The following is a 27960-nucleotide window of genomic DNA, read 5'->3' as shown; positions in this document are numbered from 1 at the left end:
CAAGACTAAGGTAGTATAAAGCAAGGTCTTAAGGATGTGCTAAGCTTACGGGTCTCCCAAAGATAGTGGTCAGAAGGCCCTATAAGAAGAGGTGGGTGAAACGTTCATTCCCTTTGGCTTCACATCAAGTGACCCCATAAAGTCAATAGCGGGTGGTATTAATATTACACTACAAATGAAGAGAGTAAGTACAAAGAGGGATCTTATACATCTCACGACGACGAGAAAAGCAAAGTAATAATTAAAGTAGAAATTACAAAAGTATCCCTGTTTATAAAATTAAAGTGGCAAATACAAAAGTATTCATAGGTTAAAGTGGATGAAGGCATGTTCTTGCGATAAAGCGCCAACAGTCTTTTACACAAAAAATTCAATTAAATATCTAGTACCAAAAGAACAGCTTAGTAATCTTTTTACTTGGTTGTGAAAATAGTGTTGTGTGTATTTAAACAAGGATTTCAACATAATTTTTTTGAGAACTTTTTATATTATGTGATAAGATCACAAGGCATGGCTAGTGGGAAAAGTTAAATCGATGTCAAGGTCCATATCCTACTTTAGGAGTTTAATATTGAGAATAGGGAATAAGTATTAAATAGTAAGAAAACCTTTGTATTCAGTCTCAAATCTACATTCGTGGAAGAGACACATCATAAGAATCACCTACCAAAGTGAGAGAAAAAAACTGAGACTTTTGAAGCATTGTATAGTCTTTTCAATGGTTATTTTATTTACCTACCAACAGTAAAATTTCATGAGTTTTAACTAAGCCAAAAAGGCTAAGCAAAACTATGACCTTGCCATTTGGACATGCCATAAGTAAAATAGGTACCATAAGCTTTGAAAAAGCAATAATAAATAATTGGCACCTTTGTGAGGATTCCTTTTCTTAGCGTTCAGCTTAGTGCATAAATGTGAAGTCGCAATTAGAGTAGTGGGTATTCAAGGTACACAAATTTGTGTGGCATATACAAGAAAAGTTATCATGGCTATGCAAATGTCTTTACATCCAAATGGGAGTCATCATCGTCTTTCGAAACACTTGTTCGAATTGCACTCTCCTGTTGGAGTGCTTAAATTATGGTCTATTCGGAGATTTAGGAACGATCTTTGGTTTCTTCAATCCCCAAGAGATCATCTTCACTTCTATGGGATTGTTTTTTATTGAGTTTGTGGCCCTTGCATCACATTTTCTTAATGGTTTTGAGTGCAAGATTTTACGATGTACAATTTCTTCTTGGCAAGGTTCTCTCATAGTGAGGCTTCCCAATGTGTGAGTGCGAGAGAGAGAGAGAGAGAGAAGAATTTTAATGTTGTAGGAAACTATCCAAAGAGACCTTAAAGTCGAGGGGGGAGAGAGAGAGAGAGAGAATCATAAAGATTCCCGAGTGATATTCTAGGAAACATATATAAGGAGGTGCATTTATCTATTATCATAATTAGCTGCATGCAATGGACAAAGTTGAGAATAGCTAGATGTTGAGAGAGAGAGAGAGAGAGAGAGAGAGAGAGTACGTGCCTTTTGTGAGTTCGATTCCCCATTCTCTTCTTGGTGTGCAAGTATAAGAGACAGTTACAAGGTCACACCTAACTGTCACAACAATCAAGGAGTTGGGATGCCTAGGTAGTCATCAAGAGCTGGGAACCTTGCTCTTTCCTTAAGAGGCTGGTGGAGTACAAAATGTCTTAGTTAATTACACTAGAGAAGTCTTTTGCAACTCGAACAAACAAGGGCCTAAACTAAACACACATAAAGTGGTGGTCTCTCTCTTCCCACACAGATTTCTAGTATCATTCTTTGAAAATCAGACGTCAACCAGATGCATCTTTCAGATCGCCCACACGAGAAATTAAAGAGAGTCATTTAAGACACCCACTCACAATACTGAATTCAAATATAATGTAACATGACCATAAGTTTAACATGTAAGTTAATCACACCCATTATCTAGCAAATACATAAGAAGGCTTTGACTACAGGGCAATTGAAGTGCACATATTTTCAGCTATGTACAAGACCACACCAAGTTTGAAAATTTCAGCTATGTACAAGAGACTTAGATTTGCCGGCAATCCACAAGGCCAACACAACACACATTATCCATGTTGCGAAACCTGCAAACATATGGAAAAAAATTAGCCACAAGCTCTCCTACCAGCCATGAAACACGCAACACACACAGCCATTTCACTGTGACTTGCCTGCAAGGCACTATCTTAGAATGAACAATCTATTTAACTTCTAGGTCAAAAAACTCTCTGCTCATGAACCAAAAGAGGACCAAAAACATTCCACAAAGCACTACATGAAGAAGGAAAAGGACAATGAAGCAAGACTAAGTAGAAACGAAGAACAAGGAAAATGAAGAAGCAAAGACTAAACAAATAATAATCTCCTCTGTCAAATAACCAAAAAAAAAGATAAACACAAAACGACAGTCACTGAAAGACATAGTCAAAAGAGCCAGGGCAGAATAAATGAGAGAAGCTTACTCGATAATGAAACTTTAGATAAGAAATCAATTTTTTAGGACATTCACAACAAGGAAAGAGCAAGTACTTAATTCCTTGAGCTGACTGATCATTTCATGATAAAACAACAGCCAAACTGCTGCCAATTACTGAGGCTTCCATTCAAATGGCTTCTCCTTTATACCTGTTAGACTTACACCACTCTACTGCTTCACAAGTCTAAGGCATACTTGTACAGCTAGTATGTCTCCGGACTGGCCACCCGTAGCCTAGGTTGCTCCTGGTTCGGCTGCCCGAGTTTGAGGCCGACGTATATATCATTTTTCTGTTGGATCGTGGGGATTTTTATCAGGCCTTGCCCTACCTCCCCTTGGACACCTATTTATAGGGCCAAGGGGGTACCCACTTCCACATCTCTCATCTCACAGAGATCACACATCTGATTGTATTGGGTCTTCTGCTCATGGTAGTCATGGGGGGCTGATCGCCACCTCTTCCTACATCTTGCGTTTGTGTTCTCCTGTCTCTCTCTCTTCTCCTCTCTCACGCTTCCGCACACGTGCACTCTCACATGGTATCAAAGCTCAAGCATCTCATGGTATTAGCAGCTTAGGCTTTCCATGGCCTGGGACAGCACATCTCCGCATCTCCTACATCTTGCGTTTGTGTTCTCCTCCCAAGATCAGCATAACTTGCGTTTTCATGCAAATTTGCCAGTGTTTTGCAAACAACCAAGCGTGCGATGAGATCTGAGTTTTTCGCCACGGAGGATCCCCCCCTCCACTTGCGTTTTTGCAGATCAGGTCAGCGTTTTTGCATCAGGCTGCTAGCCCTTCACTTTTAAGATCATTTCATCGCCGGAAACCTCCTCTACTCCATCTGCGTTTTTCAACCAGATCTGCGTTTTTGGGTTTTCAACCCATCTTCAACGGTTTTATTGGTCACTTTGTGTCGTTGACACCTTCCACAAGTTGTTGGGCACCTAGGGTACCCACCAAGCCTTTGTTTTTTCAACAAACAGAAGGTTTTTGGTGCCAAAAAGTGCAGGAAAAGTGGGCTGCAAATTGACCTGCGTTTTTGAGCAGGAGGGAAGCGCTCAGCTTCTGGACCCCGGATCTCGCCACCACCTACCCAACTTTGCATCTGGTGCATTGCCAGCGAGTATCCTTTCCGTTTTCCTCAAATTTCATCCATTACCCTGTCACAAACGGGAGCGCATAGCAATATAAAATATCTTCAGATAAATAAGATTTATCACTTATTATTGAAGCCAGAGGATATAGAGAAAAATAGTTAGAGAGAGAAAGAGATAGAGAGTGAGAAGATCGACACAGTACTGGGGACCAGAAGATGGGATGGGTCCCCCCCCCCCCCCCCCCCAATAGTTGTTGAGCGCACAGCGGTGTGTGCAAGTCATAGAGCACGCGAAGATGTGCATGCCTTGAGGCTTGAAGCGGAGGCACTGTGCTGCAGAAGGGAAGCGCTAGCAGAACGAAGAGGGAGAGAGAGAGAGAGCTCACGTTTTTGGGGAAAGCTCAATAAGTGAGTTTTGGGTTTTCCCACTTTTATTATAAGTGACCTTTAAAAAATGTGTCCACGTTCATATCCAGGTTCAATATGAACCTGGACAAAGTATAAAAATGTACAAAAAGGGGTTATTTAGGCCTTTAACCCAACAACCTCCCACTTAAAGGCATAAATGACGCCTTTAAGTTAACCAACTCCCACCAGCTGTATGCAATGCTCATGTTGAGCCTTAGCAAGACTCTTGGTGAGAACATCTGCAGGGTTATCCTGTGTGTGAATCTTAGTCAAGGTGACTAGACCATCCTCCAATACCTGTCGTATGAAGTGGTATCGCACATCAATGTGCTTTGTCCGTGCATGAAACATGGCATTCTTGGCCAAATAGACAACACTTTGGCTATCACATCCCAAGACAGGAGTACTAGTAGGCATACCAAGCTCTTTGACAAGTCTGCCCAACCATATAGCCTCTTTAGAAGCCTCAGTGGCTGAAATATATTCAACCTCAGTAGTACTCAATGCCACAATTTTCTGCAGTTGTGAACACCAAGAGACAGCACCACCAGCAATAGCAAACACATAGCCACTAGTGGACTTCCTGGTATCCAAGTCACCTGCCATATCTGCATCACAATAGCCCTGCAACTTCAGGTCACTTTTGCCATAGCATATACACCTAGATTGTGTACCTGACAAGTATCTCAGAATGCATTTCACAGCTTCCCAATGTGCTTTGCCGGGATTGGACATGTATCTACTAACAACTCCCACCGCATGGGCAATGTCAGGACGAGTGGCAACCATAGCATACATAAGAGAACCACAAGCTGATGCATATGGGATTGCCTTCATAGCATTCACTGCCACGTCATCCTTTGGGCAATCGGCTTTGCTAAGTTTTGTGTGTGGAGGTAAAGGTACTCCAAGTGACTTAGCTTCAGCCATGTTAAACCTGTCAAGTACTTTAGCAATGTACTTTTCTTGAGATAAGAAGAGCAATTTCAGCTTTCTATCTCTCTTGATTCTCATGCCCAAGATGTGCTCAGCATCACCTAAATCCTTCATTGCAAAAGCTGAATTCAACTGACGTTTAAGAGCATCAATGGTAGACTTATGCTTCCCAGCAATCAACATATCATCTACATATAGCACAAGGATTATAGGACTTCCATCATTATCCTTCTTTGTATACAAACAATGGTCTGAATGGCTGCTTTTAAAGCCTTGAGACAGCATAAAAGTATCAAACTTTTTGTACCACTGACGTGATGACTGCCTCAAACCATACAGTGCCCTTCTTAGTTTGCATACAAGTTCCTTTCTATTAGGAACTACAAACCCCTCAGGTTGCTTCATGTAGATATCTTCATCAATGTCACCATGAAGAAAAGCTGTTTTTACATCCATTTGATTCAATTCTAAGTCAAGCATTGCAGCGAGAGCAAAAAGGACACGCAATGTCGTAAGCTTTACAACAGGAGAAAAGATCTCTTGAAAGTCAATCCCCTCTTTCTGTGCATACCCTTTGGCAACTAACCTTGCTTTATACTTGGGCTTTCCATCAACACATTTGACCTTGTAAACCCATTTGTTAGGAAGAGCCTTTCTTCCTTTAGGCAATGGCACAAGATCCCAAGTATTGTTTGCATGCAAAGATTTGATTTCCTCTTGCATCGCAATCTCCCACTTACTGCTTTAACTCACATGATTTTGCCTCTTTATATGTAAGAGGCTCTCCCTCATCTGTCAACATAACATGATGCAAAGAGGGCTCAAAGCATTGTATCAACCTTCTGACACGAGTAGACCTGCGTACCCAATGATCTACATTCTCAGACACAGGTTCTACGTCAAGAGGCAACTCATTTTCAGCATGCTCATGCTGCTGAAAATCATTTTCAGCCATGACAAGTGGCTGTCCATCCTCATTTGGAGCATCTAAATCATGTCCTACCTCTTCTGGCTCAAGGTTAACCGGCTGATTATCAATTTCAGCTTGCGGTAATGCATCCTGAGGCTCTTTTTCAACATCAATAGGTGGCAAGAGAGGCTGAAATTTGACCAATTTCTTGTCAATTTCATAAGATGTAGCATTTTTCAACAATTTAGCCTCATTGAACACTACATCTCGGCTACGTACTACCCTCTTAAACTGAGGCAACCATATCCTGTAGCCCATTTCACCCTCTTCCCCATAACCTAGGAAGAGTCCTTGGACGGACTTGGCATCTAGCTTTGTCCTCAAGTCATTACGAACATGGACAAAAGCCTCGCACCCAAACACTCTCAAATGATCATAAGAGGCAAGTTTGCCAGACCAAACCTTCTCTGGAATGTCATTTTAAATGTGTCCACCTGGACAAAGTATAAAAATGTACAAAAAGGGGTTATTTAGGCCTTTAACCCAACAATAGTATCTTTATTACTGAGGAGAAGTCTATACAAGCACTTGAACCGAACGTGGGTAATACGTTCTAGAATAAGACTTGATGGTTCCCGGAAGCCTCGGCTTCCTATTCCTAGGGCAAAACCCTATTCCAAGGAACTTCCGTTCCTTATTCCAAATCCTCGAGAATCAAGGTTCTCGCCTCTAGATCTCACCTTCCAGACTCAGGACATGGCATCCCTGCAACTCTTTTCCGACTCTGTTTTCCAGAGTTCTCTTCCCACAAAATAACTTTGCTTTCCCAGACGCGAAGTCCTTCCTTGGGAATTTCAACTTCCGGATCCCCAACTCAAGAGTTTACCACTCTCGGATCTGTGGATCTTCGTCCCAAACTCGGGTACGAAACCCTTGGGCTGATCTGGCTCTAGTTCCTCAAAGCGCTTTCTCCTGCAGAGGCTCATGCCTTCCTCTGCTCCTACTCCCTCGCTAAGAGGAAGTACACCTGCAAACAAATACTTAAAGAGATCATAACACGAAAATCGTTACCTTCAAAGTCCCAACGCTCAAAACGCAACTCGGTTCTCGAAAATCAACTCCCCGGAAGAGATCTCTACATAGAAAATCCTCTCTTCCAATCCTACATAAAAAACAGGTGTGTTCTCGGATTCCTTCTCGTAAATCAGCCCCGTCTACGACATTTATGGGCTGAAAACAGAGAAAAACAGCAGCTTGTTGTGATGGAAACAGGCTCCGTAGACACTTCTTCGCGAGGAACTCGCGCGCTAGGTCCTGGCGACATCTGGTACAGTTGGGGCAGCCATGGGCATCACCCGCAACGTCTTCTTTACGGCTGAAATCTGCAGCACCATCTTCTCCTTGCAAAGATTGGTCTTTTTCCTCTAGGAGAGGGTGTGTATGCTTTTATAGCTCCCTGGCCACGGCAAAGATAGCAGAGCACTGACTGCTCGCGTAGAGATCGCGGTCGTTTTTCGTTTTTTTTTTTTTCTTTTCTTTTCTTTTTTTCTTTTCTTTTTTTCTTTTTCTTTTTTGCGTTGTTCTGCCAGAGAGAGAGAGAGAGAAAGAGAGAGAGCTGGCTGATCTGTTTGCCTTATTTATCAGATGGCTGCCCACTTATTAAGTGGGTAGCCGGCGTATTTTAAAATTAGTATCAATCTGCCCAAAAACTCAATGAAACCTTATAAGTTAAATCCAATGCTTTCACAGCACTTCCCAAGAGTCCTTGGATGCAATCACATGCACAGCTGCAATACAGACATAGACTTCCTTGCGGGAAAGAATCTGCTTTCTCGAAAAGCAATCCCGCTTTCTCAGAAAGCATATGTTTTTCCTCAAAGTTTCCTCTGAACCCATCTTCATTCAAGTGCTTGTTTTTCCTTGTGCACAATTCTAACACAATTCGGAATTTCCTCTCAGCTATGGATATTCCCTTTCCGATGCACCCGTCACCCACCTTGTGACGCATCAGGAATACCCATCACCTAGTCCTTTCCTACCGAACTTACGGTACAATCTCCTTCGCGATGCTCTATGTCACCCATCTTATGACGCATCAGAGATGTCCGTTCCCGGATGGTCGGATACTTCTTTCCGATGCTCCCTGTCACCCATCCAATGTGACGCATCAGAAGTACACGTTCCCAATGGCCTTACAAATATTCCCGTTCTCAATGCTCCCGTCATTACTCTGAATGAAGCACAAGGCATACGTTGTACTCAGATGTCTCCAGTGAGAAAAACCCTCTCACTTAAAATTCCAATAATTCACTTGGAATTATTTTTTTTCTTGGTGTTCCAAGCGAGAACTCACTTATAAATCCAATAATTCATTTAGAATTATTTTCTTGTCAGATGAGGCCAATTTAGCAACATCCCTCTCACTTATAAATAGTTGTCCTCAACTGTAGAGATCCAACTGAATTGCCGAGGAGAAACTGAAAAGATTCCAAATCTTGCTCAATGGTGAGTTGAGCTAGTCCTTTCTCAAAGATAACTTAAAAAATTAAATTAAACAATAATTTAATAATTTAATACTTACCTTACCGGTTTATGTCCTTCCTCTAGTACCTCGAGGATATCCTTCACCAATCATCAAAGTAACGAACCACATAAGAACTCATCATTTACGTCTTTCCGAGAATCTGTTAACTCAAATCCACCTTCTCAATCCCAAGAAGAAAAATCCTCCTAGAAATCGATCTAGGTCTCTGTCCTTGCGCATAACCTTGCACTATTAGTCCTGAGATGTCACGTGACACATCCCAACCCTATGTGTCCGTGGACAAGCTACACCACAGCAGGGTTCAGTCAGTCCAATCAAGTCTAGATTAGCAGTGATCTGACACTTTTGTGAGTCTATTCGTCAGCAGCAAATTAAAACCGGCATTCTTCACCTAAAGTGTAGCAAATTCAGCCCGTAAAGACCATCAGTTTTCAGCCCTAAGAAACCTCATTTTTCAGCCAAGAAAACGTAGCCAAAACAGTCATTTTCAGCCACCGAAACAGTCTCGAAATTCAGCGATTAGAAGATCTCAGATTTCAGCCGTCGTCGTCGTCATTGTCGTCGTCGTTGTCGTCGTCGTCGTCATCGTCGTCGTCGTCATCGGCATAGACCAAGTTGCATAGTCCATTGCATACGCATTGTACACCTTTGTGCAATCAAAGAATAGACCACTCTCGTCGACGAGAGTGGGGCCTTCGGAGGAGGGTTTTACAACCTCTTGGGTGTCGTATCTCTTCTCTCTCCTTCTCTCAGTCTCATTCACTTGCACGCACAATCCACTCACTTTGTTCGTGACCACAGCACTCTACAAGACGGAAAGCTCTCTCTTTCCCTAAAGAACTAAAAGGAACCTTGAGCAATAAAGATCACTAATCTTGAGAAAATACAACATTCATTCCGCTACACCTAACATGAGGATATCAAACCTCTTGAGTCCTCCCGCATAGGGCATCATTAAGCTCATGTGAAACTTCCTGTGGCAGACAAAGTGTGCCATCTTACCAAAGTAAGTTCTTATTTCGGGCCTTTGCTTTGGGTAGGCCAATTGTTCTTATCCGAAGATCCCTTATGCATTGCCGCACATCTTTCCGCTTTTTTTTCCGCCCTCCAGATCCAAAGTTTCCTTATCCGCGACTCTGTTAACTGGATGTTGTCTTCTCAAATTCGAGAAGAATAATCTTCCTAGAAACCAATCTAGGTATCTGTCCTTGCGCATAATCCTACGTTGTTAGTCCAGAGGGTATTAAACCTCTTGTGTCCTCCTACATAGGGAATGCCCAAGTCATAGAGCATTAATGAGCTCGATGTCTTTTGTTAGGTGCAGCGGAATAAATGTTTGCGCTTTGCGCAAGATGAGTGCTCCGGATTGTGCTCAAGATTCCTTTTGTTCTTATGGAAGGGAGAACCTTCCGTTCTTAATGAGAGAATGCTATGATCACAAACAAAGTGAATGGACACTGTGCGTGCAAGTGTGTATGAGACTGAGAGATAGAGAAGAGAATACGACACCGGAGACGTAAAACCCTCCTCCGAAGGCCCCACTCTCATCGGCGAGAGTGGTCTACTTATGATTGCACAAACTGGTACAAACTGAATGCATGTGACTGATGCAAGTCTAGGCTATGTTGGCGATGACGACGGGGACGACGAGACCAACCTAAGGGCTGAAATCTGCAATCTTTTATCTGCTGTCCAAAAACGCTATGGACTGAAATCTGCTACAATCCAAAAACGCTGATTTTGGGGCTGTTTTCTGATGATTTTTGGCGCTGAAAATCTACAGGTCTTAGGCTGAAAACTGAGGTTTCTTTGGGCTGAATCTGCTACTCTCTTATGGCTGAATTTGTAGGTTCTTCATGGCTGAAAAACGCTGCCTGCTGAGGTCATACCTGCTGAAAACGCTAGGCCAGAACTCTGTCAAAAACGCTTGGTTGTTGAGCTTCTGCTGGCGATGGTTGCTGATGCAAACGCTAGGGCAAGCTGGGCACTGCGGTCCTGTGTCTAATGAAAAACGCCAAGGCTGATGCAAGCTAGGGCGATGATGCTTGATGGAGAAAACGCTAGGGATGAGTCCTTCTTGCTTGGAGGGGAGACCACCAAGTTCTTGCTTGAGAAGTTGCCTGTTGAGCTTGGCTCCTGTTGCCTCTTCTGCCATTTAGTGCTAGTCTAGGTTTGCTTATATACAAACTTACTCAATTTGCCCTACCTACTTTCCAACAAAAGTCACTTAAAAATAATAAGTGAAAAATATCAAAAATAGGTAAAATAGGCTAAATGCACTGGAAAATTCCCCTGAAGGATTCTGATGGGAATTCTTATGATCATGCTGTATGCAACCAGAGGATATGCATCTACACTAAGTGACTGCGCATGCACGGTCTGCGAACAGACTCACAAAAGTGCAAGATCACTTCCTATTCTAGACTGACCTGACTGACGGAATCCTTGTCATGCAGTAGCTTGTCCACGGACACATAGGGTTGGATGTGTCACGTGACATCCCCTCCTTTTCAAAGTGAGGTACTGATACCGAACTGTATGGCGTCGAGGGAGATCGCCAATAGCATCCGGAATCCTGGAAGGGACTCTTCGCCGGCCCACTCTGATGTGTGGGTCGTGCGGTACTTGAACTTCATAAAGGTCTGCAATGCTTGCTTCTTTGGGCCGCGCCGAAATCGATTCAAAGTCTTTTGTGGCTCCTTCAATGCTTCAACTTCGTCGAGAGTCATGCTTCTTTCTTCTTCAAGAATCTCCATGGCTGAAAATTCTTGAACCCATTTCTAACACAAAACCATGAACATACCTATTCCATGTAAAGTGAGTGGAAAAAATCTTGTCCGTCTCAAAGACTGTGCATACAATGTAGATGAACAAATAGACGGAGTGCCAAACCATTCACCACACACACGCAAACAATGAGATCAAATCTTTCTCTTCTGATCTAAAACAATCAACTGTGGCAATTCACAACGGAAATGCCCATACTTGGTGCTCATACTTTCATGTGCTCTTTCCACAACTGCGTCATGCCAAGGAAGATACATGAAATGTCACTTCCTTGAATGCATACTTTTCAGCTTTTCATGAACAATCCGCATACATTCGTGCTCATTCATGAGTGAAACGCGCTCAACGTACAATATGTAATGCCTTTGCAAAGGGGATCACATAAAGACGCTGACTAAAATACAAGAAACGATCACGAATGAAACACTCGTACAATGCGTGCTGACTAATCATGCGAACACATAATACTTCTTGTGAGGGTTCTTTGGACCGAGGCTCGAGAGCCAAGATCGGTTCTTCCTGAAGGGGTTCTTGGGACCTAGGCTCGAGAGCCAAGATCGATCTTTCGTGATTGATCGAATCTGCAACGAGGTTAGCTTCGCTAGAAAAAGCATCCACTAACTCATCATCCTTGTGAACAATCACATCATCTTCATGCAAATCATCATGCTTGTGAGAAATCACATCTTGATCATGCAAATCATCATGCTTGTCATTGTCATCCAAATCATCATGCTCATCATTATGATTCAATTCATCATGCTTCTCATTGTCATTCAAATCATCATCATGCAAATCATGTGTGTCATGCTTTGGAGAAGAAGAGACTGAGAGAGTCTCCTTTTCCGGAATCTCTTGCATTTGTGCTTGCACTTGAGAAAAGAGTCGCAAGAACTCTTTCATGCGTTGGTCGCACTTTTCTTTGACGACGGCTGCCATTCTTTCTTGGTGTTTACGCTCCATTTCTGCTTTTCTTTCTACTCTTCTTTCTACGTGTATGCGTACCATTTCTGCCATTCTGTCTGCATGTCTTGCTTCGCGTTCTAACTTCCTTTCCATAAACATCTGCTCCAACTCCTCTATAGGAGTTAGTGCAATCCTTGACGTAGATGGGGAAGGAGGAGGACCTCCTGGTGGGGAAAATTCTTCTTCACCTCTCTCATGCTCATCACCTTCACGCGAAGTATCCATTCGAGTGATGACCATTCTGAAGTCGTGGGTTCGTGTGGATTCTTGTGGTCTTGGGTTCTTAAGTTCACGAGAAACTTGGGTTCTTGAGGGTCTTGGGTTCTTGGGTTCTTGAGGATCTTGAGGTTCTTGAGGTTTCCTTTCGCTTGCAATCTGTGTTTGAGAAGGATCTTCTCTTCACCCGAGTTCTACTCTTTTCCGCAAGCACACCCCTTGGCGGCCTTGCGCTCACACCAAGGGTGCATTTTCCCACCTCACGTCGATTGGCAGGCCGCTAAGTGCACGGTCCGCTCTCAATGAGTGAAAAGAGACACAAGGGGAGGCTGATCAAGCCCTTCTTTCTTGGGATTCTTGTCACTCTTCAAAAACACGATTAGGAATCGACATGCCCAAGCGAACTTGGGTTCGTGCGACCGCAACAAGCAAAAAAAATTCTTGTGATTCTTTTGGGTCTTTCCTTGAGTGATACAAAACACTGCCGAAGCTCTGATACCAATGTTAGGTGCAGCAAAATGAATGTTTGCGCTTTGCTCAAGATGAGTGCTCCGAACTGTGCTGAAGGTTCCTTTTGTTCTTATGGAAGGGAGAACCTTCCATTCTTAATGAGAGAATGCTATGATCACAAACAAAGTAAATGGACACTGTGCGTGCAAGTGTATGAGACTGAGAGATAGAGAAGAGAATAAGCATTCCTCGTACAAAAAAGAAAAAGCACTTTGTAACTTCTTCAAAGATGTAACTTTGATCAGACCTACCCTCTGACTTGAAGTTTGAGGGTCTTCTATTCAAAAACTCAGGAGTTAATTTTAAAATCCCTTACTCCAAACTTTCTCCAAATAGCAACATATCCTTCAAGGAGAGGTAACAAAAATTCATTGTTTATGTGTTCAATGGTTCCCGTCCCACTGTGGGGATTATATTCTATGTACACTGAGGTACACACTTTCAGCTTGTATTGCTAACTTCACTATCCGCTGCAAAGTATCTTACTGATGCATCTACAAAATTCGAGCAAAAGTCCTTCGTTGAATTTCTTCTTTATGGTTTCTTCCTCAGAGAGGTTCAAGAATGGAGCCACCTTGGAAAGAGTGAACCAATACCTATTCACATAATCCATAACTCACTCGTGCTCCTATCGGGCAAACAAATCCCGATCTTCTTTGGTGCCTTCCTCAAAGGGTAGAGGAAAAAAATTTGTCGAGAATTTCAGCCTTGAATTGAATCCAAGTCTTGTTGTAAGTTCCTTGCAGAGCTTTGGTATGCCACCAAGTAGTTGCAATCCCCTTGAGGTGTTTGGTCACATGCCTCACCTTCAACGCTTTTCAAAAATTGCCATTTGCAAAGGCAATTTCAAACTGTCGAAGGAAAGCGGTAGCTTTTGGGACATCTTTCCTTCGTCAAAAGTATCAAACTTGACTCGAGTGTTCCTAGGTCTAGAGACCTTCATATCCTTCCCGGAATGACGGGATTTCTTGGCTATGGTTCAGATTGACGTTCTTTGATATTTTCTGGATTCTAACTGATCTTGAGTATCACGTTCTTGGCGCCTTCTCAAAGAATCCCAAGTCTTGTGTCAACTTCTTACAGAGAGAAAAAAAATTCCCAACTCTGCGAGCTTTTTCTGCAAGGCTTAGGGTTCCGCTTGCTTAATTCTCTCTTCGCTTGTAATGGCTTCTTCCCGTATCTTCCCAGAGTCGTCCTCCTTTACAGAGAAAGAGAGGAGACCATGCTCTGATACCAAAGTCACAAACGGGAGCGCATAGCAATATAAAATATATTCAGATAATCAAGATTTATCACTTATTACTAAAAGCCAGAGGATATGGAGAGAAATTGTAAGGATTCTAAGTACTAATCCTTAATTAAGTACTTAAACTCATGATTAAGACTTAAGAAACTTGAACAAAACTCGGAAAGAAGACTTAAAAGACTTTGTGTTGATTGATTGAATGACTGCTTGAAACTGAGTACAATAGGCTCCTTATATAGGAGACGAAGAGACATAAATGAAAAGACATGTCTCTTGGTGAAGAGACATGACTTTAAACGTAAAGACACATCCTTTCGGTGAAGAGCTGCAACCATTGGGCGAAGAGTCACACTTGTAGCGCGAAGGGGTGTGACCAGTTGTCCAAGGAGTGTGGCTTTTGGTGAAGAGGCTCGTCTCTTGGGCGAAGGGGTGTGACCAGCAAAGCGCAGGGGTCCTCCTTGGCATGGCACTTCGCGTATCTGCAACTAGGAGTAGATGTAATGTTGTTAACATAGTCACAATCGTGACATTCCCTCCCTCTTTAAATAAAACCCAGGGTAGTTGTAGAAAACTTTGGGAGAAGGAAATGTATTGTTGTTGTGCTTCTGCATGTAAAGCTCTTTCTGTTAAGTCCCATGTCATGGCACTGTTATTGACCATGACTATTTTGCCAAACTGAAAACTGATTACATGTGCAACTTGATAAGTGCCTTTGTCAAAGTCTTTTGTAACTTCGAGCTTTGTCCAATAAAAGATTGAATCTCTATCTGCTTCAAGTGAAACTATTGGTAGATTGACTTGAGTTTTCTGTTGAGTGATGACCACTGGTTGAAATCTATAAGGTATTCCATTGGTTTGTCTGGAACAGTAAAATTCTCCTGAAGGGATGTCGTAGACTGAGACAGAGTAGTGTTTGGAGGTATATCCATCTGTAAAGGTTTATCAATAGAACAAGTTGTGTCCAAAGATTCATTTGCAACGACTAAAGTGGTGCTACAAGAGTCTGTATCTGCTTTATCCTTTGCACCACTTAAGGCAAGGACTGGAGTCTTCAAGTTTGAACAATTATCATTCACCATAGCATCTGGTATTTGTTTAGAGACAAAGACTGTATTCTACGAGGGCGGTAACGAGGCAACTTTTTATGCCTGGATCACGGCCATAGAAGGGGTCTTGTGCTTGTCCGTTGTCACACAAGAAATAGAATCTTCTGAATCTTCAACTGTTTCAGCGGGTATTAAGGCTTCCAATTGAGAAGGGGGAGGTCGAGGGAGTTGTTGCCTCTTACACCTCTAAATGATCCTCTTACACAAGGAAAGGATCAATAAATCTTCAACTTTACCACCATCAAATAAGAAAAACTTAAATGTAGGGCATGGCTCGAGAGGGGGAACTTGTCCAATGTCGTAGCATTCACGACAGAGTACTCGACTAGGGTCGGATATATGTGCCACTAAGTAAGCCCATCTTGATATCAATGATGATCCGTTGGAAGCTTCATATTGCTGCTTTTGTTGCTGATGATTCGAATAAGAAGTTGGTTGCTTAGAACTGTAGCATTTCCAAGAATATTCATGATGAGACTTTTGTTGCTCGCACGAAGGTACTTTGCGTCTAGTTGTCTCTGAGAAACCATGCTTTGGGTGAGAAAATTTAAGTTCCGAAGGCTTTTGTTTGAGTGGTTCTTCTTGGTTGACCATTGAAGCGTCGGAAGAAGATGGCAGAGAAGTAGCTTGTGTAGTCCAAGAAGCAAATGGGTAACTCCGAGAAGAGGTTTGCATCTACATCTGATCCAAGCGAGTGTGAATCGATGCGAGGCTTATTGAAATTGCTACCATCTGCTTTTTGAAAACTGCTATCGAATCTTGGGGTAAAATATCATCGTCGCCATCTTGTGATTCGGCCATGCTGATTGTTCAGCGGAAACTGATACTTCGGGAGCGGAAACTACGTCTAGAACGGTTTTTGGCTTTGGGGTATTGGAAATGACGATTAATTTGGATTGCCGGGAGAGGGTACGCCGGCAAGACTGCTTTAGAATTTCGTCTATGTACGAGATGTACGGGAAATCTGCCCACTGATGCTCGTCGGCCATAGCAAGTGCGTGAATCCGACATAGAATTGGAGTTGCAAGGGGACAGAACTGCCAGCGCTAATGCTGCATGACAAGGGAGAGTATAGCAATGGCCAGCGCTGCCTCTGCAATTTACATAACATTGGCTGGGTGATCATTTTTTTAATTTTATGAAGGGGTACCCACTTACAACTTCCACACCTTTGGTTAAATTGGTCCTGCCAAGTTTAACGTGGCCGGCCAATTTAATAATCCTTTGGCTGAGTTTTTTATGTTTTACATTGCTAATGCTCTTACGTAGTGCCAGTGTGGGATGTTTTTGAGCCAGCGTATCTGTTCAGATTCAGCCCAATGAAGAGTTTTTTTTAATGCTTTTACGAAGGGACAACCAGCAGCCAGCGAAATGTTTCAGCCCAGCACTTGGTGAAGCATCGCTTGGAGCATGTGACGCTTGGGAGAGAATCCGACGCGAGAAGGCTCCAGCGAAAGGATGCACTTCAGCCAGCATTTCAGAATTTCCATCATAGGCTCACACGAAGGGGTACTCAGATGAAAGAGTACGCACGGGAGCTTGAAAAGGCACATCTCTTCGAATAGACCCATGCAGTAGCACGAGCATGACCGGTACGCTTACACATAGCCATACTATTGTCCCTTGTCGTTGTATTATTTAGCATTAGAATAGCAGTAAATTTAGATTACCTCATGCCGAAATGTGTACGTAGGCCACCGTTCTTCTGCTTCCATGCAACTCCAGGAAGGGGGGGAGAGGGTAACGGCGAGGGTGAGAAGCTCACAACCTTTGGGTCCCGGAAAAAAAATTTGCTCTGATACCACTGTAAGGATTCTAAGTACTAATCCTTAATTAAGTACTTAAACTCATGATTAAGACTTAAGAAACTTGAACAAAACTCAGAAAGAAGACTTAGAAGACTCTGTGTTGATTAATTGAATGACCGCTTGAAACTGAGTACAATAGGCTCCTTATATAGGAGACCAAGAGACATAAATGAAAAGACACGTCTCTTGGTGAAGAGACATGACTTTAGACATAAAGACATCCTTTCAACGAAGAGCTGCAACCATTGGGCGAAGAGTCGCACCCGTCGAGCGAGGGGGTGTGACCAGTCGTCGAAGAAGTGTGGCTTTTGGCGAAGAGGCTCGTCACTTGGGCGAAGGGGTATGACCATCCAAGCGCAGGGGTCCTCCTTGGCATGGCACTTCGCATATCTGCAACTAGGAGTAGATGATGTTGTTAACATAGTCACAATCGTGACAGAAATAGTTAGAGAGAGAGAGTGAGAAGATCGACACAGTCCAGGGGACCAGAAGATGGGTTGGTCCCGACTCCCCTCCCCCGCGTAATAGTATCTTTACTACTGAGGAGAAGTCTATACAAGCACTTGAACCGAACGTATTACCACGTTCATTCTAAAATAAGACTTGATGGTTCCCAGAAGCCTCGGCTTCCTATATTAGGACAAAACCCTATTCCAAGGAGCTTCTGATTCTTATTTCAAATCCTCAAGAATCAAGGTTCTCGCCTCTGGATCTCACCTTCCAGACGCATAGCATGGCATCCCTGCAACTCTTTTCCAACTCTGTTTTCCAGAGTTCTCCTCCTGCAAAATAACTATGTTTTCCAGAGTCCTCTTCCTGCAAAATAACTCTGCTTTCCCGGATGCGAAGTCCTTCCTTAGGAATTCACTCTATAGCCCATTTCACCTTCTTCTCCATAACCTAGGAAGACTCCTTTAATGGACTTCATATCAACCTTTGTTCTCAAGTCATTGCGTACATGAACAAAAGCTTCGCAGCCAAATACTCTCAAATGATCATAAGAGGCAGGTTTGCCAGACCAAACCTCCTCTGGAATGTCATTTTTCAGCGTACTATTAGAAGAGCGATTACAAATATGAACTGCAATTTTCAATGCCTCCCCCCAAAACTCTTGGGAAAGATTAGCGGTGGACAACATGCAACGCACTCTCTCGCATAAAGTACGATTATACCTTTCAACCACACCATTAGAAGATGGATTATAAGGGGTTGTCAACTCTCTTTTAATCCCACAGCAGATACATACTCTCTGTTGGGGTATAAAGCCCAATGTGGTCGCCCTTGTAAGTGGACGGGCCGCCAAGTATGTACACATATTCTTTTGTAAAAACCTAATAAGAACTCACTATGCTCTACACATTACGGTAGAGCGAGTTCACCATATTGTCGTGCTCTTCTTCTCGCACTCTCTCGCGTCGCACTTCCGCTCGTACTCCTTCAACTGGTATCAGAGCTCAGATCGAGGCTCGGGGGAGCATTTGCAAGTAGCCAGAGTCACCTGCTCAGATTGGAGTGAGATTCGACGGGCGAAGACACGGCCCCAATTCCTATGGGCGAACTCGCACACCTCGGTGTTCTCAGAATTTCATTATGAGGTCATCTCGGCCACCGTTCGGCTTCGACAAAGTTCTGCGCAGGCCATTTTCGACTACGTGGTCTCGGGGGGTGCAGATCCGACTCTACAAATTTGGGGTTTCGGCCTACGACTGCAAGTGCTGAGGATATTTGCACTTCCAGAGTGCTGATTTGTGGCTGTCTACACAACGAAGGACGGCTTACAGTTCTTGGAGGCGTGTCACATACGACACGGACGCACCTACACACAGACTGTAGGCGACATCCATTAGTTCATCAGATAGCTTGTGTTTGCTGCTTGATATTCCAGATTTCATCCTGACATTGCAGGTACTTCCACATGGAATGTATTGTCAGAGATGATGTATGTCTGTTGAGGGTTTGTTGGCTGTGAGTCACGCAGCAAACAACCGCCGCAGCGGTTACAGCATACAGTGGAAAATTTGTGGATGTATGACTTTGTGGGAAGTCTATGTACTGTCAGATTTACTGCAGCCTTTGTTGAGGGTCGAGTGAGGTTTTATTGAGCTGGGGGATTCTCGAATGTTGAGATCCTTTCGGTGATACAGATCTTGGAGCGATCCCTCGAGCACCCTTAGATAGGCAGCTAGGATGTATTGACTGTGAGTTAGACAGTTGGGATTGCATCTTTACTTTATTGCCGTTGAGGCATTGTCGCAGTCTATGCTTACAGGACAGTGACAGGACAGTGAGAGACAGTACAGGTGCAAGACAGGTTTACCCGCAGCTTACAGTGTCAGAGAGACAGTGTTTTTTGAGCTGTTTTTGGTCTGTTTTTTAGTACGCCAGAGCCATTTTACAAAGGGGACTGCCGAAATTTATGCAGAATCTGAAGCTTTCTTGGTTCATTTAACAGGTTGATATTGGTTCAGAGGTCAGTTTATAGGGGAAACTCTGCTGAATTTTTCCCAGGAAAGTAAACTACTGTGAAGCATAGCTATGGCTGGATCACAGGACACTGCTCTTTACAATATCAAGAAGCTGGATGGAATCAATTTCCCATTGTGAAAGAAGCAGATTTGGCACGTGTTGGTATAAAAGAAGCAGATAAAACCTATAAAGCTCAAGGGGATAAAACCAGAAGATATGGACGAAGATGAATGGAGCGAAATGGATGAATTGGCACTTTCTACCATTATGCTGACTTTGGCAAAAAGCGTTTACTTCAATGTAGCAGACGAGATGTCGGCTTATGAAGCATGGACAAAGCTGAGTGATCTTTATGAGAAGCAGAGTGCAGCTTCACAGGTATACTAGCTTAAGAAGCTTGTTGACTTGAAGATGAAAGAAGGGACACCTATGTCCAATCATCTGAATGAATTCAGCACCATCTACAATGAGTTGTCAGCTCAAGGTGTCAAGTTTGATGAACCTGTTAGAGCTATGTTCCTGTTGATCACATTGCCAGAAAGTTGGGACACTTTTCACACAGCTTTGAGTAATTCTGCACCTCCAGATGGTTTGACCATAGCAGGTGTAGAAGGCAGTCTGCTTACTGAAGAAACCAACAGAAAGACAATGGACAAAGGCAAAGGAATAGCCTTAGTTGTCAGGGGAAGGACCAAAGAAAAGTACAAAGGTGGAAAGAGGAATCAGTCTCGTAGCAAGTCCCGCAGTGCTAAAGGCAAGAGTGACATAGAATGCTACCATTGTGGCAAGGAGGGTCACATGAAAAGAGACTGCAGAGAATGGAAAGCAGAAAAAGGCAAAGAGAAAGCAGAAGACCATGGTGAGAAGAACAAGTCCTCAGTGAAGATTCAAGAAATAAATGTGACAAACACTGTTGCAGAGGATGACAGTCTAGTGTCAGGAGATATCTACTTCTTGAAAAATACAATGGACTCAGCTCTTCTTACAACATTTGATGGAAATGCACTGAGTGACTGGATTATAGACTCAGGGGCATCACTTCCAATGTCTCCAAACAAGGAGTGGTTTACCTCTTATGTGACCACTAAAGATCATGTTCGGCTAGGCAATGGGCAGACATGTGAGATCTTAGGTGTTGGAGATGTTCAATTGAAATTTCAGAATGGCTCTTCTTTCACACTGAAAAATGTGAGACATGTTCCCACAATTACAAAGAGCTTGATCAGCACAGGTTTACTTGATGATGCTGGCTACGTCACCACTTTTGGACAGAACATGTGGAAGATATCCAAGGGTTCCATGACAGTATCACATGGAGTAAAGTCTGAAGGACTTTACATGATTTATGTATCAAATGTCTCTGAAAATGTAATCAATGTAACCGAGCAGCCGAACGTTTCTTTGTGGCATAGCCGGTTAGGACATATGTCCAAGAAGGGAATGGAAATCTTGTCTCGTTCTGGTTATTTGCCTGGCTTTTCATTTAATGATTTTGAATTCTGTGAACATTGTCTGTATGGTAAGCAAACACAGCAACCACATAAGCATAGAAGCAGTAGAAGAGATACACAGTTGGCACTTGTTCATAGTGATTTGTGTGGACCTATGCCTAACCTATCTCTAGTGGGAGCTTCTTACTTTATGACATTTATAGATGATTACTCGAGGAAAGTATGGGTTTACTTTCTCAAGCACAAGGATGAAGCGTTTACTGTTTTCAAAACGTTTATGACACTTGTGGAGAATCAGAGTGGCAAGAAGCTTAAATGCTTACGCACTGACAATGGTGGAGAGTATGTTTCAAAGGCCTTTCAGGACTTTTGTGAGTCAAAAGGTATAAAACGTGAACTTACTGCTCCCTACAATCCTCCTCAAAATGGTGTTGCTGAGAGGATGAATAGGACCATACAAGAGAAGGTCAGAAGTATGTTGTCTAATGCACAACTGCCAAATGGGTTTTGGGCTGAAGCTGTATCAACAGCTGTTAATCTTATAAATAGATCTCCTAGCAAGGTTTTGCAGAAGGATTCAGTGGCAGAGATGGTATGGTCAGGCAAAATGCCCTCATACAAGCATCTCAGAGTCTTTGGTTGTGAGGCATATACTCATGTTCCAAAGGAATTTAGGAACAAACTTGAGCCAAAGAGTAGAAAGTGCATCTTTTTAGGCTATGGTAATTCTGGTGAGATGGGGTACAGACTTTGGGATCCCGAATCCAGAAAGGTTATCCACAGCAATGATGTTCACTTTAATGAAGCCAAATATCATTCTAAACTAGAGAGGGTTGAGGAGATTAGAAGAGTTGTCTTCCAAGAAGATGGACCTGCACGTGCAAGACAAAATGTCAGGGCTCAAGAAGAGCAAGGACAGGATAGAGTGGAACCACAGGTTGTGGCTGAGCCTGAGCCACCTATTGTGCGTAGGTCTGGACGTATCACGCGACCTCCTGATAGGTTTGTTCCATCTATGGACTATGTCATGTTGACTGATTGCAATGAGCCTTCATGTTACAAGGAAGCAGTGCAAATGAAGGACTCCGGGAATTGGGAATTGGCCATGCAGTCAGAGATGACAGCTCTGCATAAAAACCAGACATGGAAGCTAGTTAAATTACCACAGGGCAAAAAGGCTCTACCTTGTAAATCGGTTTACAGGTATAAGATCACCGCTCATGATAGTCAGTCAAAGTACAAAGCAAGGCTTGTTGCCAAGGGCTTTAAGCAAGAACAAGGCATTGACTTTGATGAAGTCTTCTCTCCGGTGGTCAAGATGACTACATTGAGATGCTTTCTTGCATTGGTTGCCATATTAGATTTGGTGTTGCACCAAATGGATGTCAAGACAGCGTTCTTGCGTGGTGATTTAGATGTGGAAATTTACATGCAGCAGCCAGAAGGGTTTGTTGAGAAAGGCAAGGAAGATTTGGTATGCCAGTTGTTAAAGAGTCTTTATGGCTTAAAACAATCACCGAGGGCATGGTACCATAAGTTCCACAAGTTTATGCTTTCTCAAGGCTACAAACTTAGTGACTTCGATCACTGTCTATATACAAAGAAGGCTAAGGATGGCAGTTGGCTGATCCTTATTTTGTATGTGGATGACATGTCGATTGCTGGCAAGCACTTGGAAGAAATTTCAGCTTTGAAGTCAAAGATGGCAAAATTGTTTGACATGAAAGACATGGGTGAGGCAAGTCATATACTTGGTATGCAATATGAGAGAGACAGATCAAAGAAGTTGATTTGGTTATCTCAAACAGAGTATATTGACAAGGTTTTGCAACGTTTCAATATGGAGAAGGGAAAGGCATTGAGTGTTCCATTGCCACCATATGTGAAACTTAGCAAACAAGATTGTCCTGTGTCTGAGGAAGAACAGGCTGAAATGGACAAGATTCCATATGCGTCTGCAGTGGGTAGTTTGATGTATGCAATGATTGCTACTCGCTCAGACATTGCATTTGCAGTGGGAGTAGTAAGTCGATACATGTCAAACCCAAGCAAGAAACATTGGGAGGCAGTGAAAGGAATATTGAAATACCTGAAAGCTACAAAGAGTATGCGTATATGCTATGGGAGTCAGGAGCTAAGTGTAAAGGGTTTTACAGACTCAGATTATGCAGGTGACTTAGACAACCGAAGGTCTACGTCAGGGTATGTCTTTACATTGGCTGGTGGAGCAGTATCATGGCGTTCCAGATTACAAGATTGTGTTACTCAGTCTACTACAAAGGCTGAATATGTTGCAGCATCAGAGGCATGCAAAGAATCAATTTGGCTTAATCGACTAGTAACAGATTTGGGAATCAAAGAAGAGATGCCTGTGTTATATTGTGATAGTCAAAGTGCTATACAATTGGCTCGCAATTCAGTTTATCACTCAAAGACAAAGCATGTGGATCTGAAGTATCATTTCATCAGGGAAATGCTTGAGGATAAGCAACTTTAGCTTGTCAAAGTTCACACCACAGAAAATCCTGCTGATCTACTTACAAAAGGACTTCCCTCAGAGAGCTTTGCGCATTTTCGCAAGCAGTTAGGTGTAGGGTAGTACATCACTTCTCTACATCTCTTGTATATTAGCTTGTATAGTAGCTTCTCTCAGACTTAAAGTACCACATTGGACTTTAAGTGGGAGGTTGTTGGGATATAAAGCCCAATGTGGTCGCCCATGTAAGTGGGCAGGCCGCAAAGTATGTACACATATTCTTTTTTAAAAACCTAATAAGAACTCACTATGCTCTACACACTACAGTAGAGCGAGTTCACCATATCGTCGTGCTCTTCTTCTCGCACTCTCTCTCGCGTCGCACTTCCGCTCGTACTCCTTCACTCTCCTCCATTATCAGCTCTGAGACATTTAAGCTTAGTACTCTTTTGCGTAGTGACAAAAGCATGAAACTTCTTAAAAGCATTAAAAGTCTCACTCTTACTTTTCAATAAATGTACCCATCCTTTCCTAGTACAGTCATCAATGAATGTAACAAAATACAATGCACCACCAAAAGACTTAACAGGCATAGTGCATACATCGGAGTGAATAAGATCAAAAGGATTAGCTTTGCAAGAGACACCAGAGTAATAAGAAGAATTCTTTTGCTTTCCATAAAGACAATCGTTACAAAAATCCAAGTTTTTGCATTTTACATCAACCCTCTTCAGAGAGGAAAGCACATCAATACCCTTTTGGCTCATATGACCAAGTCTCTTATGCCACAATTCCGTGTGTGAAGCAACTTCAGCAACAACAAGAAACTTGTCAGGCAAAGCTTTGCATCGAAGATAGTATAAAGTACCTCTTTTAGACCCTTTTGCAACAAGCATAGAGCCCTTAAGCAACTTCCATGAACCCCCAGCAAAGATGGTAGTATAACCATGTGCATCTAATTGGCCAACAGATAGCAAACTTTTCTTAATGCTTGGTACAAACCTAACATCATTCAACACAAGCTCTTGACCATTGTTAAGAGCCAAACGCATAGTACCCATTCCCTCAATATTGCAAGTAAAATTATCACCAAGGTACACCTTGCGATAATTGCCTGCAGCATATGTAGCAAAACACTCCTAAGATGGAGTCACATGGAATGAAGCACCAGAATCCACTATCCATGACTGGGATAGGCCATCGTTAACACTGAGCAATGCATCAATGACATCTTTCTTCGAGATAAGCATGTCTTCTACATTAGCTATCACCAAATCTGAGGGACATGAAGCCGCAACCAAGATTTCCTCAACGTCTGACAACTCCTCAATGACCACACTAGAGGATACATTTGCTTATTTTTCCCCTTTCTTCTCATCTTTCGTCTTCTAATCTTGCGTTTCCTTCTTTCTTTCCTGCTCTTTCTTGAAATACCTGCAATCGGGTTTCTTGTGACTCTTTCTGCCACATTGATAATAAGTGACATCCTTAATCCTTTGTCTTGCTCTTACTTCTATTTTGAGTCATGTTGCCCGCATCACGCTTTTGATTTCTACCTCTTGTATTATAGGCAGAATTGTCACCTTTCCCACTAGACTTGTGTCTGATCTCTTCATTGAGAATAGACCCTCTCACACCGTCATATGTGAGGGTGGGACTGTTGCTCGAAGAGACAACCAAGGTTTCCCAAGTATCTGGCAATGTCATAAGCAAGAAAATAGCTTTCAGCTTATCATCGAATTGTTTAAGCCCACTGTTCTGCAACTGACTCAACACACTTGTAAAAGCACTCAAATGCTCAGAAGCTGACTTCGAGTCACCAAGCTGCATATTCACCAACTTTCACATCAATCCAACTTTCGCATCAATGCACCTGGTTCACGGGCGCAATGTTTTCATAATTGGACTTTAGCTTTTGTCATATTGCATAAGCAAAGTCCAAACGCTTGATGTCTATCAAAATGTCATCATTGATAGCCATTTCGATGTAGGCCATAGCCTTCTTATTCAACCCGGCCCACTCTTCGTCAGACAAACCTAGCAACTTATTCTCTTCCAGTGCATCTTCACAATCCTTTTAAAAAATGATACCTTGCATGCGTTCTTACCAGAGGTCGAAGCCTTGACCATCGAACCGTTTGATTTCCATCAAACTTTTGGTGTCAGATGCGGAAGAGGAAGAAGCCATTTTAATTCAACCACAAGTGTGTATACAAGAGAGATGCAATAGGTTGAAAATTTCAGCAAATAGGAGCAACCATAAGACTTTACATACGATAGACCACAATTTCTTTACATGAAACTGTCCAAATCTGAAATTTCAGCTGTTAAGTGCAATTTCAAGCACCTGTACTCAGCTTTTTACTCAATTTGTCGCGACAAACATCAATACATGTGATCCCACAACTTTGGTACACCTGCGTAATGCTGTTTTGACCTGTTAAAACTTATAAATCACCTCTTTTGACCTAAAAACAATCTATTTTGAGCTGTTTTGGCAGTTTCGGTGACCTTTTCGACTCCAGAAGCAAGGAGCTTCGCGATGGAAGCGAAATTGATTGCGGAAGAGCAATTTTAGCTCGCTATTCAGCAGACTTCACAGGGCTGTTTTGAAACCCAAGGGCTTTGATACCAATTGAAAGCGAGAAGCAGAAGGTACCGATAGGTGCGCGTCGCGATGTAGTGCAGGATTGGGACAAGAAGTAGGAGACGGAGTGCAACAAAGAGAAAGCGCTAGGGATCGAAGCAGAGAGAGAGAGAGAGAGAGAGAGAGAGAGAGAGAGAGAGAGAGCTCCCGTTTTTGGGGAAAACTCAGTAAGTGAGTTTTGAGTTTTCTCACTTTTATTATAAGTGACTTTAAAAAAATATGTCCAGATTCAATATAGGTTCATATTGAAACTGTACAAAGTATAAAAATGTACAAAAAGTGGTTATTTTGGCCTTTAACCCAACAAGGTGGAGATCTTTTCACCTAAGGTTGCTTGTAGCCTTGATCCGCTTTGCACCTTTCCTTGGAGCATTCTCTTGTAACTTTGGACCAACTTGAAGATGCTACGAAGAGTTCTCAAGCAGGCAACATTGTACTTGAAACATTGGATGACACCTTAGAGCAATTGAGGAGGCCTACTCTTGATCAAGAGTTGCAGAAGTTACTTGACGAGATGATTCCGATGTTACTTAAGAAGCTCGATGCCAACAACTAACAAGATTGAGATGTAGAGTTCATCACCTCTCTAGTAGTCCCATTGGCGAAGCTACTAGAGCCCCAGCATCTCCAAGCGGTGGAGGGTTGTTTCGTGGTTATGGCTGACCTATGTGAGGTAGTTTCTGTCCATCAGGACACCTTAGCCATGTTATGACCACTGTGATCACTCACTTGATTTAGCCCTGGTCATGAACACATTTGGTCCTATGTAGAGGGGACACCCATTTTTGGGTGAGTGACAAGGGTATAGAAACAGAGCCATGCAGCCACTGAGGGGTCCTATGTCAAAGTAGCAGCAGAAGATACGGTGATGCCACGAACTGGCCTCTGATCCAGACCCCGGTGGACACCTAGACTCAACTCCTCTAGGATCCTCTGCCACACATGAACACCTGCAATGTGCATACATATATACAAGGCAATGGTGGAGAAGAGAGATCGCAGAGGTAGAAAGAGGCAGGACATCTGATAGTGCGTATGTGTGCGTGCACGCGCGCCAGAGAGAGAGAGAGAGAGAGAGAGAGAGAGAGAGAGAGAGAGATGGGAAAGGCTCTCCATGAACATTACAAGTGCCCAAGGGTAGCCAGCCTGCCCTCGATGCATAGACCCCTGTCACAGTAAACTGCTACTGCTAACCTTAACACTTCCTGGACTTGGCAAGGAGAACTTTAAGATAATAAAGATGTTTCTTGCAGCTGCATTATTCTACCAAAGAAGGCATTTCTACAAAGTCCTTTTTCTTCACTTCAACCATCTCAGGGAAGGTTCTCCTCATGTAAACACACCGCACAAACAAAGCAGTGGGCTTGAAATAAACCCGCATCGACCATTACCAATGCAGTACATACCAGGGGGATGCAAGAAAATACAAGCAAAATGAAACTCTTCAATGACAGGATAGGAAAGCATACAGGGGCAAAATACATTCAAGTCCGAGCAGTCAGTTGGGTCGAGAGGAAGACTGGATACGACGGGACACACGGAAGCAGGCGCGCTGAAGTGCGTGGAGATGAGTGCCGACAGGTGAGGAGCGACGGCAAACTTTGAAGTACCCCATGGTCTGCAGCCAGCAGCTCGCCCACCTCGCTAGAACCGCCACCACCACATCCTGCAGAGGTCCGCCCATTTTGCCCCACGGGACTAAGGCTGGGTTCAGACTGAACAGCCGGAAGAAACAAGGTTTCCTAAATGTGCCGCTGCTTAGTGTGAAGAGTGTGGAGGAGGAAAAGTGAAAAAGTGAAGGGGGCTCAGAGAGGCCATCAAGCTTGCAGAGAGACACACATAGCTTGGAGAACACGAAGGAAGCTCAAGACACACA

General features: G+C 43.0%; 1 long non-coding RNA gene across 1 annotated transcript; it reads right to left on the bottom strand.

Annotated features, from left to right (window-relative positions):
• Positions 1-1845: 1845 nt before the first annotated feature.
• Positions 1846-27960, bottom strand: LOC147421857 (uncharacterized). Its single transcript, XR_015186763.1, has 2 exons — positions 27554-27960; positions 1846-2115 (listed from the first exon to the last, which is right to left on the bottom strand). It is a non-coding gene; the product is annotated as an uncharacterized LOC147421857 (long non-coding RNA).

The sequence above is a fragment of the Adiantum capillus-veneris genome, chromosome 27 (genome assembly GCF_014529385.1).
Source record: "Adiantum capillus-veneris isolate H3 chromosome 27, ASM1452938v2, whole genome shotgun sequence".
Classification (NCBI taxonomy): domain Eukaryota; kingdom Viridiplantae; phylum Streptophyta; class Polypodiopsida; order Polypodiales; family Pteridaceae; genus Adiantum; species Adiantum capillus-veneris.
Note: the sequence above shows the minus strand (reverse complement) of the source record. Positions and strands in the feature narration are given on the sequence as shown.